The sequence below is a fragment of the Kogia breviceps genome, chromosome 2, assembly GCF_026419965.1.
Source record: "Kogia breviceps isolate mKogBre1 chromosome 2, mKogBre1 haplotype 1, whole genome shotgun sequence".
Taxonomy (NCBI): Eukaryota; Metazoa; Chordata; class Mammalia; order Artiodactyla; family Physeteridae; genus Kogia; species Kogia breviceps.
Window position 1 is genome coordinate 35,869,784 of NC_081311.1, and position 13,850 is coordinate 35,883,633.

Here is a 13,850-nt window from a genome sequence, read left to right on the forward strand (position 1 = left end):
ATTACCTGGTTAACTTGTCTGAACCAACTGCTAGCACATAAGCCCAGTGAATCCATCACTTGACTGTGCATGCCTGGCAGAGTGGATGGCAAACAGTAATCATTCAAATAAATATTGACTGAAAAACTGAATAACTGCACACACTCTAAGACATTCTGTGTATTTTGGGGGGGATTTCTTCTTGGAGGGATCCTTACAAAGGATACGTTAATCCCTGCCCTCCAGGACTACTAATTAAAATCACACCAGGGAGTAGAGACTTATCCACAAGAAACAATTATGGAGCAGTACACCAAATTTATTTAAAAAGTGTCAAATGAAAGAGAATCAAATGACAAAAACTCCAGTTGAAAGAAGTACTATGGGTGGTCAAGAAACTAGCCCTGCATGCTTAAGATTCTGCCAGTTACAAAGACAGCAGGCAAAATACCAAAAAGCTATGGATATGAAAAATAAATGAGAAAGCCAGAGAAAAAATGAGAAGTTAGTCAATATACTAAAAGTGAGAACAGATAAATAGCATTAGGAATAGAGACAAGATTAGCCTGCTAAAGACTGTGCAACTAGCTTAATAAATATTTTAAAGTGCTTTAGATACATTACGCTAAAGGGACAAACCAACCAAATTTTCTTCTCTCCCTTGAGAGGCAGAAAAAACTAGCTGTATTTTCCTCACTGTGATGTCAACAGTTGGCCGGAGCAAGTTCCACTTATACTGGAAGAACAGAGAATGGAGCTAAAATAGGCACACACGAGAAGGAAACACTGGATTTACTCCATCAGGGCTACCATAGTTTAAAACATCAGTACAGAACCACAACTGTTATTTTGAGAGGTCAGAATAAATCCCTGAAGATCATAAATGCACAAATGACTTAAATGCAGAAACTTAGAATATTCCATCAAATCTGAATGTAGATGATTCTAAGTTAGAAGTGACTATAGAAAAATTAGGAAAAAAATGTTCTATCAAAAAAAAAAGATACGAAATTCAATTGGGGCAAATGCAATATAGAAATTTAGTGACATCAACATTCAAATATCAGAGAAAAGCAGGCACATGAATTGAAAAAGTCCTAACTTTACAGGTAGTTGTGGTTTAGAAGAAAGGACACGGTACCCAGAGTCAAGAGAACCTCGTTTTTAGTAAGAGCGAGTCCCTTAACTTCCCTTGGCTTCATTTTCTTCCTATGAAAATTGAGATTGATATTACCTTAATCACTGGCCTACAGTAAAGATTTTCTTTTATACTTGTGCATTGTTATAATGAGCATATATAAGATTACATGAGATAAGTGAGAACGGTTTTGTAAGTTGTAAATGATAAAGGACTGCGAAAATGTAAAGTATAAGTAGGAATTCTGTGGACCACCAGCCGTCGAATAGTACCTAGTAATCCTGTCCCACCCAACAGAGGCCCTGATAGTAAGATATACCCAAGAATGTTTGTAGAATGAGTGAGACACTCCTGGCAGGGCAGCGGAACCAGGACACAGCATAAAGTAAGGCATGCAATGGTCAGAAAGCACTCCTTCCTCTGAGCTCAATACTCATCACACTCGATTTTTATAAAAAAGATGGGGAAACCTAAATAATTCACTGAGCAGTCCAAAGTTGTACAAAGAAAACTAGTTCCACAAAAATACTTAATAATTGGGGTTAGTTCAACATTGTAGAAGTGGTATGTTAAATCTTTGTTCACTCCCCTTGAATGAAGGGGTAGCAAAAATGTTTTCCATTAAAATGCAAGTTCTCCAGGCAGGGTCATAATTAAGACCTTATGAGCCATCTTGAGCTATCTGTTCTCAGCTAATGAGGATTAGTAGGATTCTTAGTCCACAGGCAGGGAGAACAGACAGGAAGGACATGAGGCTCTAGTTATGAGTTAACACTTTAGCAGGGTATTAACTGTAACACTGTGTTGGCTGGGGAGCCATCAGGAGGAAGGAAAGCAGATTTCAGAAGAGGAGGATGCCAAACCACCAAAGACAATCTTCTCTCTTGTGCTTCACACTTCCATCTTGGACTAAACACAAAAACAAAAAAAGACCTTTTGAAAACAAAAGGCAAGTTAGTGCCTTCACACTGTCTTCAACTATTCAAAGACTTAATGACTAAGATACCGAACAAGTTTTGTCCAGGTTTGCAGAAAAGCTAAGAGAAAACTGGCTTAAATTAAAGGAGTGGCGGGGAGGGAGGGATTAGCTATAGTATTAGATAGGCATTCTTAATTCTTGACCTGCAGGATGACAAGCTCTATAATAGTCTCAGAGCTTCCTGATGGTTCAAGAAGAGAGCAACAGTATTTGTCTTCAACAGTTCCTTCATTTCTGTCTGTTGAAAGGAGTTCTCCCGGATGACTGGAAAACTGCCAGTTATCAAACCTTCTTTTGATACCTTCTTGAAGAGAAGCTGAAAAAAGCACCAGTAACAAAGCGTCTTGGATTAGATGATGAATGAGAATACAAGATGGCTGTATGGAAAACAGTTAACAGAGCATAAACCCCATGAGGGCCAGGACTTTATCATTACTGCTGTATCCCTTGAATCAAGTCTAGAACATAATATGAGACTTCCCTGGTGGCCTGCACTTCCACTGCAGGGGGCATGGGTCCGATCCCTGGTCGGAGTTAAGATCTCACAGGCCACACGGCGCGGCCAAAAAAAGTATAAAACATAATAGGCTCTCATTAAATATGTGTTGAATGAAGGAATGTATAAGCAAATAAACGAATTCTGACTTCGCAGCCAACTGCCCATGTTCAAATTCTGGTACAATCTCGCACTACTCTGTGTTCTAGGGCAAAGAACTGTTTTCTGCCTCAGTTTTCTCACTGCTTAAATGGATATAATAAAAGCACATATCTCAGAGGAATTTTTATGAGGATTATATGAGATACTATAAGTAATGCACTTAGTACATAGTAAGCTAACAAATGCTTGCTGAGTTAATTTTAAGAATTTCATATCTAGACAAAACAATGAAAACATAGGACATAATTTAAGGCCTGATGAGAAACAAACACTTACAACAAATGCCTTCATACAATTTATCTGCTTTTAGAATGTACATGGAGGTAACAGTTAGTCACCTAACTTTCCTGCCAGGTGCCCTTCCTCCTCCTCCAAGAATTTTAAAACATTACTCTCTAAGTGGTAAGTGTGTAAAATATGAAAATCACGGCTTAAACTACTCATCAAGATGAAATCAAGAAATAGGATGTACACAGAAGTGTAGAGTTCTATGAACATTTAAAACTTCAACTGAGTGACCCGGGTATAGTCTCGGATATTAAGAAAAGTTGATCAGCTTACCCTGGTCCAAGACAAGTGGTGAGTCAAGTCAGGGAGAAGGCTAGGATTTCCCTGTTTCTGTAAAGCATAGTTTCTTCAATTAAAAAGTTATGGATAAGCTAGTCACAAAGGATGAATATCGTATTTTTCCACTTATGTGAGGTACTTAGAGTAGTCAAACTCATCGAGACAGAAAATAGAATGGGAGTTGCCAGGGGATTGGGCCGGGGGGGGCGGGGAGCAATGGGAACGAAAAGTTACTGTTTAATGGGTACAGAGTTTCTGTTGGGGAAGATGAAAAAGTTCTGGAGCTCGATGGTGGTGATGGCAGTACAACAATATGAATGTACTTAATGCCACAGAACTGTACCCTTTAAAATGGTTAAATGGTAAAATTTGTGTTATGTTCATTTTATCATAATTTTTAAAAAGTTCTGGGAAAAGAGATCTTCCTTTTTTAAAAAGGGAAAAAGAAATCACCAGCAAACAGTAAGACCCTTGGCAAGTCACTTCACAAGCCCTGATCTGCCCATCTATAAAACCGCTTTAGACTTGGGATACATCATCTCTAATGGGCCTTGAAAATCTTCAATTATATGGTTGTACAATTTGGGAGCATTACCTAGAACGAACTGCATCTGTAATGAGTCAGGTGGGAACATTTTAGGCCTTGTGGGCCATATGATATCTGTCTCAACCATGCAACTCTGACCACACAGGGCAACGGCTGCCAAAGACAGTAGGTAAACAAATGGATGTAGCTATTTTCCAATAAAACTTTATTTAAGAAACAGGCAGTGAGCAAGATTTGGCCCTTGGGCTGTATTTTGCCAGCTCCTGACCTAGAGAATATCTCTGTGAACATGCATAGATGACAGCAATTAAAAACTTCCCTATATCCCAGGGTTGAAAACTTCTGTAGTGGTAATAAGCTTCTGACGACAGTCTCAAACCAAAATGTTTTTAGTGCAACATTTTAAACTAACTTTAAGATTTCTATTCTCCAGGCAATGAGTAGGATATAGTGGCTTAACCATGAGAAGGGGGTCAAGCTCATCACTATCAGCATCATCAAACAGCTAGGAGAGTTAGAAACAATCTTTCATTCCTCTTTGTAAAGGTTTGCATAATCTGATATTTCTCCTAAGTCACGATGCAGAAAGTTTACCAACAAAAGGAAAAGGAATATTAAACAAAAACATTCTCTCCTGTTTGCCAAAGAGCAGGCTTAGTCTCCCACCTCTGACTTCAAAACACCAAATCATCCTAGTGGCATTTAAAGAAGTACTTCCCCCATTCTACCTGGGATTCTAGAGTGCAGATCGGAGAGAAAACACAGGGCTTCGAGGGGGTAAGCTTTCTGCTTACATACTGATGAACAGTGCTGCAAGCTGGCCTGACCTGGGGAAGCCATGCTGGAGTGTGTGTACGTGTCATCTTCAAGCCTCACTGCAGCCTGGACCCTGGTCTCAGAAGAAGCCCTGAAGGACAGGGAGGTGAGCGTTTACCTTCCCATCTCCTTTGCCCTTTGAAGGACAACAGCTGCAACAAGAGAGAGCACATTTGAAATAAGACTACTGAGTCTCTGGGAACTAGTTCTGGCCTCATAGCCTAGGGACAAGGAGGGATGCTTCGATTTCTACAGATGCTAAAACAAAGAAATTGACACAGCCCAAGTACTAATGATATTCGCCCCTTCTAGCTTTTTGGATGACTGTTACATGTAAATCAAGAAGGATCTGTGAACAGGGGAAAAGAGTTCCAAAGTACTTTTCACTCAAGTCATCAAGACTGAGGACCATTCACTACTATATTGTTGAATTACAAAAGAGGAGGCTTTGACATTAGATCATGTAAATGCTGGCATTTTTAATTTACGAAATTAAGAACACTGCAGAAAAGTCCAAGGAAGAGAGGTAATTACATGTATTCATTTATGCTTTTAAAAGGTAAGTTTTGTCAAGAATTGTTCTTGATTTGAACAACTTACAATGATATTTCACTTCCTACAATTAGAGAAGGATGATACTTATCACAAATACTGACAGGGAAGTTAACTGGAATTTGATGATTATAAATTAGTAGACCACCATTTCCTTTACAGTATTTCCTGAACAATTTAACCCTCGTTACCAATGAAACCTGAAGTTTTAGGTGAAGTACTCATTTCTACTAGAAAAGGAAAGAATTTCTGTAGTTAGAAACTGAATTTATTAGCATTGGCACGAATGCTTGTATGAAGCCTTTATGTCATATAAGTTAATTCACTTTAGAAGCATCCAACAATAAACATTAGCCATTAATAAACCTGAATAAATAAATAGAATGTAACTGTTAAAAGTTGACATTTATAATACCCATACTCAACAACAATGTGAACATTTCATACTTTTGTACTTTATTCATTAACGGCATTATTTTAATTGCCACATTAAAGGTTAAATACTACATGTTAAACATCTGCACAGATGTCTTCTAAATGCCTGTTATGGGTTGAATTGTGTGCCCCAAAAGATATACCTAAAAGTCTTACCCCCTGGAACCTGTGAATGTGACTTTATTTGGAGAAAAGGTCTTTGAAGGTATAAGTTACAATGAGCTCATACTAGAGCAGTTGGGCTCTTACTTTAAGAGGACTAGCGTCCTTATAAGAATAGGAGACAGACAAACAGGGAGAACATCATGTGAAGACACAGATGCGCAGAGAGAAGACGGCCACATGGCGACAGCAGCAGAGACTGGAGCAGCAGCACCAGAGCCGCACGCTGCAGGGGAGGGGGGTTCTCTCCAGGGATGTTTCCACCAGAAGGGCCTACAACTCAGCTACCACTGGGTTAAGGAATTTAAGGACACCGATCAAATTTAGGATCATGGCTACAGGAAATGAGAGGGAATTTGTCCAGGCACATACAGAAGGATTTAAAAACAAACAAACAAAGAAACAAAAAACCCAGCACTGAGAATCCATTTGAATTGGTTACCATATTTCTAGTAGCACTGATTTGCAGACAGCCATGATGGACAAACAGATGAACGGACTGACCAAAAGGCTAACACATGTGGAGACACATGGGGTACAGGAATGGAGCTGAGAGAAAGCGAAGGGTGATTACATTAGGGTCTGAGGAAGACAAAGAAGAAAAGGGGTCAACTGAACTGAAAAGCAAGGGAGGAATAGTGAATCCCCATTCACATTAATGTAATTTTCCCAAGTGTACAAGCCAGAATATGGTTGTTTTAAAATCAATTTATACTGCACTTAATTCTAGATATTCTTTTTGATCAGTTCACATGAAATCTGATATAGATTAATATTTACAATATCTGGCATAGAATTAATTTGTGCTACATATAACCTAACAGTTACAGAGATTACTTGATATGTATATACACAAACACACATGTACACACACATATGCATGGTATATTTTAAAGACTGCATGGGCTAAGTACTAGAGAAATGTATTTCTTCAAACATTAGAGTCACACTCACTTTCTTTTTTTTTTTTGTGGTATGCGGGCCTCTCTCACTGTTGTGGCCTCTCCCGTTGTGGAGCACAGGCTCCGGACGCACAGGCTCGGTGGCCATGGCTCACGGGCCCAGCCGCTCCGGGCACGAACTCGTGTCCCCTGCATCGGCAGGCGGATTATCAACCTCTGCGCCACCAGGGAAGCTCCACACTCACTTTTAACTGATTATCTCTTTTATGTTTTATAAGAGACAAATATCAAGACTAATTAACAGCTGATGATGCCAGTCAATGCCTGGCATTATGTTTGGAGCAATATATCAGAACGACTAGCATTTGTAAACCCTGACCCTGGAAACCATTTAAACTGCACATAAGAACACTCTATACCACATATGGTAACATCTATAATATTCAGAATCAAAATATAGACAAGTAGCACTTAGGAAGTAAAACTTACTGTGATAAACAAAAATGTGAGTGTTTTGTAGTGTTATCCTTTGAAGATGCTGTTTCTTCATGTAGTATAATGCTCATGCTGTAAGCTTTCTCACACAGTTTCTACCATGAAGATAGGACTGAAGTGCAACTTATATCTTTACAAAGACAGATGATACCAAGCTTAGTAAAAATGCAAACTTCCTAGTACAACGATGAATTCAACTTACTTTCAACTAAAGGTTTTATAGTTAAAAGAAAGAAAAGCTTCAAGAAAAGGCATGAAACAGAATTCTTGTTTTTATATAAGGAGCTGCCTTCCATTTTCTTACCCACCCAAAGTGTACAGACGACAGAAAGAAGTAGCATGCATGAGTTAACCGCAGTTAGACACTACAATCCTTGTAGGGATATTCATAGTTATTTTCCACTTTGAGTTATTCAGATTCAGTTCTCTATCTCATCCCTGTCAGCACAGCAGCCTCTGGGTACACAGTACAAAATATTAACCAAGTGCGGACAAAAAAAGAGCAAACAAACTTCCAGTTACTTCTGGCCCAATAATTCATTTCCTCTAACCAACCAGCGTAAGAGTCCCCTGTGGCCGTTAAGGGGCACTGCCAATTACTCTGACCAAATCATTCCTGAATGACTGTCAAGTATGATCACTCCTAAAAATCTGTGAAATGGAGATGTGGTGGGAATGGAATGGCCTCACTCAACATGTCATCCTCTATGCTTTCCTGTTCCTTCTTGTACATAAAGGCTGGAATTCGGTGACACCTTTAAAACCCTATCTCAGATGCCATCTAGGCGAAAGGCAGCCCCACGAACCCTCCTCAAGCTTCACTCAACCTATCCTGCAGATCAGAGGCAGCTTTCTAAAGCCACTGCTTCTCTCCCTTGGTCAACAACAAGTAATGTAGTAACCTCTACCAAGTACCCAGCAATGTCCTCATCTAACAAATGAAACCATGGCACAGAGAGTTTGCATGACAACTAGGACCATAGCAGCTCACGATGGAGGGAGGAGGCGTGGAACCCAGCAGGGCAGTTCCAGGACACTCTGGTGCTGCTGGACCACCTTCCAGACCACTTTGCTCTGCATAAGCACAGCACCTCTGGAGCCTGGAACCAGACAACCTTCAACACTCCACTCTCTCCAACACAGCACCTCCTCTCCACAGCTGCAGAGAGCTTCTCACTGTCCTGCAAACACAATGTGAACACCAACCTCTAACCTTGGCTTATTTATACCGCTCCCCACCAAATGGGATGCTCTAGTTCCTCCTCCTCACCATCCAGGAAGGCCAACTACAATTCTACATCTTCTCAAATTGTTCCTTCAAGACCAGCCTTCCCACCTCATTTGAGTCTCTCTTCTGAGAACTGCTAGAGACCCGTGCACCTGATGTTTAACCAGTTTAGGATGAGCACTGATGTTTGGTGTTTATGCGGTCTACCAGGTCAGGTGGGAAAACACCCTGGAGGCAGGGACAGACAGGACCCAGCATAGGTTCATGAACCGAGCAGATGCTCAATACATGCTGCTGATTTTATAACAACCTCACGGCAATACACTAGGTAAAATGAATGGGGCACATTGTCATGAAACACCTGGGAAATCATCTCAAGACTTTGGGGGCACAAGTAAAGGCGCACATAACTTCCAGAGTATTCTTCAACTGAACAACCGACTTCCCCAGCTGATCATGCCAACTAAGAAGGCATTTCTGTGTTTAGATAGCACCCGTCTATGCATATGTGAGAGTGTAAACAGCCAGGGACTGACACTCGAGCAGTGTTCAAACACAGCACTGGAAAGAGAACGAGGGATCCCAGTTTGTTGGAATCAACATGATGTTTTGAAAAGGTTGGTAAGATGGAAAATGAAAAGAAAATGCACCCAGTTGACGTTCTTTTTTGCTCTGGATCGTTTATTGAACAAACTCTTCCTAGTACCTACACGTTGAACACTGTTTGGGGCGCTGTGAAGGATGCTGTCATAGTCCCACAGAGGTTTTGGTGAAGCAGTTCACCTGAGAATTTTTCAATGTCAGAATGAGCTATTTGTGCTTTTACATTTGAATGAGGTGAAACTTGCACTCTGAATTTCATCAGAATTCAAACACAGTTTTGAGAAGTTATAAAGATACACAGAGATATGGGTCAGAATCTGAAGCATTTCTGATTTTCTGTGATTTTTTTTTTTTAAAAGAGTAACTCACAGGAGAAGGAAAGAGAGGGACCAAACAGCAGAAAGCAGGTGTGGTCTAATCGGGACCAGGTGTCCAGCACGAGGCACTAGGATAGCCTTTCTGCTTCCCACAGGGCCTTGGCACCCAGCCACGGCCAAGCCCCTGAGTACCCTAACAGTGGACCGCACAGACTGCAGGTTCTGCTGGCCCCATGCTTCTATGGCAACCACTGAACCTCTGTGGGACAATCATCTCTTACTGGGCTAAGCCAATTATACAGCTTGATATTAGAAACCTTCAGGTGGCATACTCTAACAAAGAACACTTAAAGGGTATCTACTTGTTGATTTATCTTACTAGGAGACTGCCAGGCTAGCTTTTAGATGTAATGTTTTCATAGTGTGGCTATATTAAATACCCTTCTGTAATACATACATTACTCAGAGAGGGAGAATAAAATCCCTACTAACTCCGCACAGTTCAAGGAGCACACAAATATGTGCTGTGACCATGAGAGGAATCACAAGAGCAATGGCACTTTCTGGCAGAGAAGGGGGCTCTGACAGCAGGTAGATTCCTTGCAATAAGGGGAAGAGGACCTAGCACCCTCAGCAGGGAGGCGGGGGCCAGCCTCCTGGAAAGAAGGGGAAGCTGAGGGAGAGCCCTGGGATGTACGAAGTTGTAAACCATTCATAAGTGAGAAAGTGCCCAAGCTTTTCTGAAGTCTACTACTATTATCACCTGTCTCCTTAAATGTGAGAAACAGCAGAAAATGCAAATGGTAGAGATTCAAACAAACAAAAACAAACACTCATTTTGGAAATCTTCTGAACTCTGTTCAATGAGCTGGCGTGTGCACATTGGTTCCACACTCACTCCCTCACTCCCCAAGGCTGATCAGTACCTGCTAAATGATGACTATAACTCGATAACAGCAGGTGTCTTAGTTCAGGCTGCTAGAACAAAATACCATAAACTGGAATGGCTTATAAAAAACAGAAACATTTCTCACAGTTCTGGAGGCTGGAAGTCTGAGATCAGGGTGGCACCATGGTTGGGTGCTGGTGAGAACCCTCTTCTGGTTTGCAGGAGGCCGACCACAGTTGTATCCTCACACATGTGGAGAGCAGAGTAGAGGAAGCAAGCTCTCTCGTGATTCTTTGGCTGCACTGCAAGGCATGTGGGATCTTGGTTCCTCGACCAGGGTTTGAACCCATGACCCCTGCAGTGGAAGCGCAGAGTCCTAACCACTGGACCACCAGGGAAGTCCCATCTCTCATGATTCTTATAAAGGCACTAATCCGCTCATAAGGGATCCACCCCTAGGACTTAATCTAATCTTAATTCTCTCCCAAAGGCCCACCTTTTAACAACATCATATTGGGGGGCGGCGAGACATGATTTCACCATGGGAATGTTGGAGGACACATTCAGCCGATAAGATTAGGTGTCCTCTGATTTGTCATGAGTCCTCTAAGACCACCATAGAGGGATTCCCACACTTGTAAAGTTTGCTTCTATAAGGAAGACACCATGAATTTTTAATAGGATAAAGTAGGGGAAATATGAAAGTTAGAGGCCAGATGTTAGGAAAAAAAAAGATTACTGATAAAAATGTAAATAGATTATACAAGATGACTAAGCAGTACAAAATACCACACACATATGGAATTTTTATGAATGTAGTGGTCACAAACTGCAGATGGCCAAGGTGCCAACCATCTGTCTAGAAATAGCTTTTAATGGGAAAAAGGAAATTATTTGACTAAAGGCCACTGAAATCTACCAATGACAAGAAGCTCATAACTCCAACAGAGGAAAAAAAAAAGGGGGGAAGAAAATGAACATTTATTTTTTGATGAGAGTTGAAACTACCTATTTCCCCTTGGTATCAATAAAGTTCCATCTTACTAATGGAGAATACCAGTAGAGACACCCTCCACTGAAGTTGTCACTATTTCTCCTGATCCCAGGAATCATCTGAAGCCAGCTCTCTGGAAGGTCAGGATTTCCGGAGAAATGAAAAAATAAGATGAGTGAGAGGAATACAGCTTTCCTCACCATCATGATTTCTGGGAATCAAGTAGCAGGGGCATGGCTCTTCTCTCCTCCATGCCTATCAGAGCTCATACACTCTTCAAAAGATCAGGCTCTACAACTGTGACCCTATTTCTGTTTCGTAAAGAGGTTCATTTATACCATTTTTTTAGATTCCACATATAAGTGATATCAAACGATACTTGCCTTTCTCTGACTTACTTCACTCAGTAAGATAATCTTTAAGTTCATCTATGTTGTTGCAAATGGCATTATTTCGTTCTTTTTATGGCTGAGTAATATTCCATTGTATGTATGCACCACATCTTTTTTATCCATTCCTCTTTTGATGGACAATTAGGTTGCTTCCATGTTCTGGCTATTGTAAATAGTGCTGCAATGAACATTGGGGTGTATGTATCTTTTCAAATTATGGGTTCCTCTGGATATATGCCCAGGAATGGGATTGCTGGGTCATATGGTAGTTCTATTTTTAGTTTTTTAAGGAACCTCCATACTGCTCTCCATAGTGGCTGTATCAATTTACATTCCCACCAACAGTGCAAGAAGGTTCCCTTTTCTCCATACCTTCTCCAGCATTTACTGTTTGTAGATTTTTTGATGATTGACATATACACACTACTATATATAAAATAGATAACTAATAAGAAGCTACTGTATAGCACAGGAAACTCTACTCAATACTCTGTAGTGACCTATATGGGAAAATAATCTAAAAAAGAGTAGATATACGTATATGTATAACTGATTCACTTTGCTGTACAGCAGAAACTAACACAACATTGTAAATCAACTATACGCCAATAAAAATTGAAAAAGAAAAAATGTCACTATATTGTAAAAAAAAAAAAAAGAATCAGTCTCTTCCATGTTAATGAGGGGAATTTTTCCTGGTAATACAGGGAAAGCAAGACAGTTTTAAGTCTTCCAGATCAGCCTACAAACCCCTAAACCTTTGCTCCTTCAACTGCGGCCCACAGACTGCCAGCATCAGCACCACCAGGGAGCTTGTTAGGAATGCAGAATCTGGGGCCCCAGGCGATTCGTATGCAATTAAAATTTCAGAAACACTGCAAATGTACTAAAGATATTTCTTACTCCTGGGATTAGGTATTTCCCCCTACATGCTAGGGGTCAGTGCAGTTAGGCCAAGTCTAGGATGATCCACGCATCAAAATGAATGATAGTAAGGGATTATAACACACTGAATTTAAAGAAAAGAAACCATGAGTCCATATTTATAATGAATGAATGGGGTAAGTGGAAGCTCTTCTTTACAATGGAAGGCCAACTTATAACTATATAAGCGATGAAAGAGTTAGAAAAATCACCATTTTGCAACTACCATCATTATAATGGTTCAGGCAAGAATCTCCAGGGATCCTAAAGCCATTAGGTGAACGTTTGTTGGGGGACTAGGATATTTTGCTGTATCTCTCCACATACTATTTATGAATTACAAAAGGATAAAGGCAACTCTACAGTGGAGAAATCTATTGGACACTACCTAAACCAAGTGATCAAATTTAACATCACTAGGAATGGGACCACCTGACATATACCTGCTGAGGCGATGCACTTAGGAGGATACAATAGCACTTATGTAGTATTTCTGCCCCCAAATGTAAAACCTGACTCTAATCATGAGGAAACATAAATAAGCCCGTATTGAGGGACATTTTACAAAGCAAACGACCTGTACTTTTCAAAAATGTTAATGTTATGAAAGACAAAGAAAAACTGAAAAAGATTAAAGAGGCTTGATAACTAAATGGAATGTGTGATCCCAGGCTTCTTCCTGGATTGAGACTTCCTTCTTGTTGTTATATGGATATTACTGTTAAAGAGTTCATCATTGAGACAGGTCTGCACATTAGCTAATGACACTGTATCAATGTTACCTTTCCAGAATAAGGTAACTATATCTCCTTTTTAGGTGATACAAACTGAAGTATTTAGAGGTGAAGGGTCATATCTGCAACTTATTCTTAAATAGTTCAGTGAGATCTCTAATAATATGTATATATATAGAGAGAGATTAAAGCAAATGTGGCAAAATGTTAACAAACGGCTCATCTAAGTGAAACGTACATGGGTGTTCATTGAACTATTCTGGCAACTTTTCTGTAGATTTTGAATTTGTAGAAATAAAAAGTCGGAAATAGAAAAAAAAAGTGCAAAAGATCAAAAAGTAATGCAATTAAAAATGGTCCTCATCCTACAACCTTCTAGAAGAGTTAGAATACCACTACCGACTGTACCCTCCCCCACCTAGAGTGGTCTTGAAATTGAATACAGGTAAGTGCCAGGCTGAATAAAACTCCTCTTTATAAGAGTTTTAGGAAAAAGCATTTTCTAGGCTTTGAAAGTGTAGCTCCTAATTCCTTCTACA

At 40.1% G+C, this 13,850-nt stretch overlaps 1 protein-coding gene and 1 long non-coding RNA gene across 8 annotated transcripts in view; both read right to left on the reverse strand.

Annotated features, from left to right (window-relative positions):
- PCGF5 (polycomb group ring finger 5) overlaps positions 1-13,850 on the reverse strand; it is a 115,970-nt gene that overhangs the window by 70,001 nt on the left and 32,119 nt on the right. The window lies entirely within an intron of this gene.
- Positions 1,616-4,801, reverse strand: LOC136793688 (uncharacterized). The gene is made up of 3 exons (XR_010839302.1): positions 4,597-4,801; positions 2,240-2,412; positions 1,616-2,026 (listed from the first exon to the last, which is right to left on the reverse strand). It is a non-coding gene; the product is annotated as an uncharacterized lncRNA (long non-coding RNA).